Below are 6,611 nucleotides of genomic sequence, written 5' to 3' on the forward strand. Positions count from 1 at the left end.
ACTGGGATGTAAGAAGGGGGAGGACTGAAATAGCCTTTGGCGCAGTATGACTAAGACTTTAATTGTAGAGACACATGGATGTGACCCTCTTTTCTGTGCTTGGGTTTGTGACTATACGTGTGTGTGTGTGTGTGTGTGTGTGTGTGTGTGTGTGTGTGTGTGTGTGTGTGTGTGTGTGTGTGTGTGTGTGTGTGTGTGTGTGTGTGTGTGTGTGTGTGTGTGTATGTGTGTGTCTGTGTGTGTGGTGTGTTGAATGTGTATGCGTGTGTCTGCGTGTGTGGTGTGTGTGTGTTTGTGTGCGTGTTGCATGTGTGTGTGCGTGTATGTGTTGTGTTTCTGTGTGTGATGCATGTTTGTGATTGTGTGTGTGTGTTTGTGTTGTGTCTGCGTTTGTGTGTATGTGTGTGTCTTTGTGTGTCTTGTGTATGTGAGTCGATGCTATTTCTGTTGTATGTGTGTGTGTACGCGTGCGTGTGTCTGTGTACTGCAGATACAAAGGAGTTCTCTGAGTATGCGATTTTGAAGAAATTGGCCATATTACGATGTGCTGCCTAATATACCTGTTAGCTCTCTGGGAGCGTGTGTGTAGGAGGTGCTGTAGCGTGGGCGGCGGTTGAGGAAATAAACGGAGGATGAATGCGCTCGTCTCCAGCGACGACTGTACTTGCTTGATCACTCTCACACTACACTGCATGTAATGGTTTCTCTCTCCCACCCAATCTGTCCGTCTGTCTGAGTGTGTTGCACTCACTCCTCTCTCTGTCTTTCTCTGTGTTTGTGTGTGTGTCTCTCTCTCTCTCTGTATTTATGTGTGTGTGTGTGTGTGTGTGTGTGTGTGTGTGTGTGTGTGTGTGTGTGTGTGTGTGTGTGTGTGTGTGTGTGTCTCTCTCTCTCTCTCTCTCTCTCTCTCTCTCTCTCTCTCTCTCTCTCTCTCTCTCTCTCTCTCTCTCTCTCTCTCTCTCTCTCTCTCTCTCTCTCTCTCTCCTTTTGCCTGCCCCCCTCCCTCTACCTCTCTCTACCTTCACCTATGTTCCTCTCTTCCTATCTGTCCAGTGTTACCATTTCCCCTCCACAAGTCCCAGACCATCCCTCATAATTAGCCCAACAAGGGTAACAGAAATCGATTCTTCTGTTGCTTCGCTTGCTGTTCATTTGTTATTAAGCCGTCACAGCCAATGAGAGCGCCAATACGCACGCCTTGTAGGGCTTGAGTGTGTGAGCTCTGCGTGTAGTGGGATTATAGTAATGAGAGTTCTAAACAAGAGGCATACACTGCCCCCTATGGGAGGATTGTGGGGTAGCTCTGTATTTTACGTGAGTGCGTGTTCGAGCGTGCTTGGGTGCTCTGTGAAACAAGTAGCTTACAGTGGTTGGATCAGCAAAGATCTCCTGCCTGAACTTGTGCAGCAGCTCATGAATATGTCTGGCTCCAAGGTTACTCACACGGAGGGAAGAAAACAGAGATCTACAGCAGGGATTAGGAGGATGCAGAGGCACTGTGTTATAATGTTTATGCAGATTAGCTTTTATCTTAATGGTGGAAATGAATGTCTCTTATTTCTCAGAAACACACACACACACACACACACACACACACACACACACACACACACACACACACACACACACACACACACACACACACACACACACACACACACACACACACACACACACACACACACACAGAAAGGGTTTCAACCTTAAGCAGGCTCCACTGCTGGGGGGGAGGGGGGAAGTGATTATATGTGTGCTTCCTGTTAGAAAGTTTCCGGGTTAAGGGTTTCAGTTGGCATTGAAAAACATGACCTTATAGTTACCGTTCTGTTCTCTATTTCTCTATTTTACAAGAAAGTATGTTTCCAGAAAAAACAAACAGAGGTCGTCCTATGTTTCAGCTTGATGAAAATGGCCTATAAATCTGAACCACAAGGAGAATTAACGTGTTTAACATTTAATATTGAGTTGCTTGTTTCAAATATTCATTTAGAATGTATTCTCGGAGAGGGATTTAATTAAAATGACATATTTTCTTTCTTTTCTAAATTGATTTGATAATAATTAGCCTCTTGTTCCAGGCTGTTAGATATTATATTGATTCATTTATCGATTGTGTGATGAGATGACATGAGGACAATGGCAAAGAGTGGCATAATATTTGTTGTTCTTTAATCGCAGGCATAATTAACAAGTATTTGTTTATGAATAATATTGGGGTATACTGATGTATTTTGGATCGTGTTTGCGTGTTGCCGTGGTAACTGCATGCTTGACCCCGGTAGCTGTGCGGGAGAGGGGGGGGGATTCTGGGGTCAGGGTCGCAGGCCAGACACAAGGACACATTCAGTTGGCAATTAAAGGCTTCGTTAAGCAGCTTTGAGACGAGTAATTAGTTGACTAGAGGGTGAGGGGGGGGATATTGAGGAGGGGGTCCGTGGGTTTTGTCTGATGAAGGGGTGGGGTGGGGGTCGTGTGGGGTGGGGTCAGCAGAATCCTCCACAGTGACCCAGAAAGATGAGTAGTGCTGGTTAGGGAGACTAGATAACCATGGCAACGCCATCAGTTGGAAATGGATTGTACTGCAAGTCCAAGGCGTAATTATAGATATTTACACGTTTGACACTTTTTTACTTTTGTAACACACTTTTGAAAAGGGGTGATGAAAATGTGTCTTTGGATTATTATTAAATTCACTTGTGTATTCAAGAAAATTATTTTTAGGATATAATGCCATCAATCAATAACACTATTTTGTTCACAGAAATAAAACAGTGATTGTCATTAAGGGCTGTATTGATTATTCTCTAATTCCACTGGTTGTGTCCTTGTTTTAGCACAAACAGTTCATTAAACAGAATGGTCAGTGGATTCTCTTCAGAAGATTGTTCTCTTGCGATGCCCACTGTGTATAACGAAGCTACAGCACACCTTTCTCGCCCTCCTCTATGCCTCTGTCTCTCTCTGTCAACATGCCCTCTACTGGTTGAAACCATCAGAGACGCTCACACCCACACAGCTCTGCAAAGAGAGCCATTTCTCGCTTTGAAAGAAAGATGTCACCTCAGGCCTACTTCATGCCAGCAAAATACAAAATACAAACACAAAATAAATCAAGCACTGTGTAAGAAACCCGGTGTGTTAGCTCCGGGACAACTGAGCGGATCCACTGCACCTCCCTCTCTCCGCCTTCATATCACGCTGCGGTATGTGTGTCACACAGGGTGACATCACCACACTCGGGCACCCGGCCAATGGGAAACCACAGGGGGCAGTTCGGTAACAGGTCAGCGCACCCAAGGCAGCCAATCTGAGGCGGCCTCGGAAGGCCGTTACCATAGCGATGCACCGAGGTTCAAACACGCGAGATATGTGGCAGATGCCGCCGCCTGTGAGGCTTCCATAGGCACCTGTACACACAGACCTGGAGCCACTGCATACACCACACACACACCCACACACACTCATGTGCACGCGAACACACACGCACATGCACACACTCTATCTCTCTCACACACACACACACACACACACTCTCTCACACACACAGACACAGATACACACACATGTGCACACACATACACTCACACACACACACACACACACACACACACACACACACATACACGCACACACACACACACACACCCTCACACACACACACACACACACACACACACACACACACACACACACACACACACACACACACAGATATACGCACATGCACACACACACACACACACACACACACACACACCGGACACACACACACACACACACACACACACACACACACACACACACACACACACACACACACACACACACACACACACAGTGTTGAGATGCTACTTTCTGAGAGAGAAGGCTACGTCACAAAGTAAGGTGGAACTATTCAGGCCACTGAGATGCAAGCGTAACTTTGGGACATCTATTTGATTGCAATAATGTCTCACTGATCCACACAGTGCATGTTATAATGTTACAAGCAGAGTATGACGCTTGCTTACAGAGCAAAATGTTAGCTTGCGTTTGTTGGTAGTTTTATTAATTAGTTGGATTTAATTAGAACAGAAAAACACACAGGTACACACGCAAACACATACACACACACACACACACACACACACACAAATGACAGAAACGGCAAGAGGTTGTGCACTTCAATGCACACATAAGACACACACACATATAACAAACACTCACACGCACACACAAACACACACACACACACTTACTTCTTACTCATGTCCCATATAAAACCGGAACTTCCGTTCTATTTTGTATTAACTGTTGGCATAAACTATGTCAACACATGACAAGAGGCTGTTAAAGTGCAATGTTTGAGGTCATGGGAAATCCTGTGAACGAACAATTGCCTCATAGGGCACACTTTGTGAGGAAAACTGCTCTTCCTGTGTGTATAACCATAGGAAGTATCTTTACCCAGCCGAGGGAACCTGAGGAAACGTACAGTGTCTCCAACAATACAACAGGACAGGGTCGTCTGCCAAGCTTCCTCCACGAACGTGAGATGTTGGTCACCGAGGGAGTCAGGCTCCTCTGATGTACCGTGGAAAAACTTCAGATCAAACAATAACACTGGCCCGTCAGTGGATGACGATAATATTGACTTCGCTGTCAATTATTACTGTATGAATTGCCAGTTAATGGAAAATAATGATTGAAAGAAGGGTGTGTGTGTCTGTTCACTCATGTTTTTCATCCCGTCTTCACAGATCAGTGAATAAAACACACTTCATTGGCAACTCCAAGTTATGATTCACACGTCAGATGGGAATCTATCCATTCTGCTGGAAGATGGAAATATCTCTCTGATTGCAGTTTAGTTTATATTTATGTCCTTAAGAGCAACCAAGTATCAAGATGAATAACATCTTATTTTCATTTTATTTAATTTCCATTTTCTTACTTTTTAATAATGTTAATCTGTATTATTATTTTTTAACCAAAAAGCCCACTAGGGGAAAAAGTGTCATAAAATAGCTTTGGCTAAAAACACGATATGATACGAATATCTGATGACTTAAATAAACCTTAAATAAATAAATGTTTACCAAGAAATGCAAACCGGATATTGGGGAATTATTCAGAAGTCAAATGTGTCCTTGATCTTGACCGGTTTTGAGTTAGGCCTACTAAACCAGTTGTGGAAAGAGACATTTCCAAGGCTCTGGTGGCCTCTACAGGAACACAGGACACATTGTGAACTTCATTTAACACAATAACACATAGGTTTACACAAGTCATTACCTCAGAAAACCCTGAGTTGGAACTCACAATATTGCAAAGACGTCATGTATAGCCAATCAAGAAAGGTTGCTAAACACAAGACAGAACACAGCGAAGTCCTATCAAACTGTTGCAATAATAGAGCCACGTGTGTATGAATAATCAGCCACGCCCCCTCTTTCTGTGTTATTGAGAGGTTTTGCATAACCCCCCCCCCCCCCCCCCCAGTCGTGATTGACGATGGCGATGTGGATTCCCTGGACTAATCGCGGAAGAGATGCTCTGATTGATCAGAAAGGAGCAGTGATCTTCAATGTCAATTACCTCATACCGAGGCAGTGAACCAGAACAGATATCGATTATTGCTTAAATCTTACCTGCTAAGGGTGATATACATATTGAATTCTGTCTAGACTCCCGTCACCCTTGTTGGCTCAGCAGAAACAATTCTTTAGATTTAATGAGATCACGTATAAAGTGGAGGGCACTAATTAATGGACCAGACTGCAGTTTATGCAAAAAATAAACAGTTTATGGAGTAATGCAGAGCACATCAAAATTTGTCTGGAAAGCAATTAAAATGGAAAATAAAAACAACACTGAAATGCTAATGCTAAATGCCATCTTGACAATGCTGACAGCATTTTAATCAAATATATTTGAAAGGAAATCCTCAACTCTTCTTTGAAATTCTTGCAAGATTCTGTGTGAGGATCTTTTGTTCAGAGACCGGCCAGGTGAGAGTGATCAGCCGGAAGGACATCAATCGGTTGTTGGAGCTTCAACTGAAATAGGTTGTGATTGGCTGATGTTGGATCGCAAACTACTGTAAAGTAAAAAGAATAGAGAGAGAGAGGGAGAGAGGGTGACAGAATAATATGGTCGTATGATCACATCATATAAAAACACATGCTCCTCCCTGTAAAAGATGTGTACGCCTACCAAACCAATCAAGGCACCATGCTGCTATGGCCAAACGGTGGCGCCATATCCACATGTTCTTCACGAGTGTCAGTCAGAGGAGAGCGGTCAAGCCAAATTTTAGGAATGACCTGGCCTGTGATAATTTATATAGGTCGATAAGAGAGTTGCTGTTCAGCTGAATGTGTTTAGGGGAACATGCTAAGGGCAGCATTGGACATTCACTTTAAAAGTTATTAAATCACGAGGTCAACCACAGCAATTGAGTTCAACCACCCTTGACATCTCCTCAATCCAAGAGATATAAGAGAGTGTGCTCTACTGGTATTTAAATTGCTACTAAAGCAAAAACCTGAAGCACTTGTAAATGTCCATAATAAAAAGAAGTAAAAAAAGTAACCAAAGTCGAAATTACGGTTTTAACTAATGGTCCACTT

The sequence above is a fragment of the Gadus morhua genome, chromosome 16 (assembly GCF_902167405.1).
Source record: "Gadus morhua chromosome 16, gadMor3.0, whole genome shotgun sequence".
Lineage (NCBI taxonomy): Eukaryota > Metazoa > Chordata > Actinopteri > Gadiformes > Gadidae > Gadus > Gadus morhua.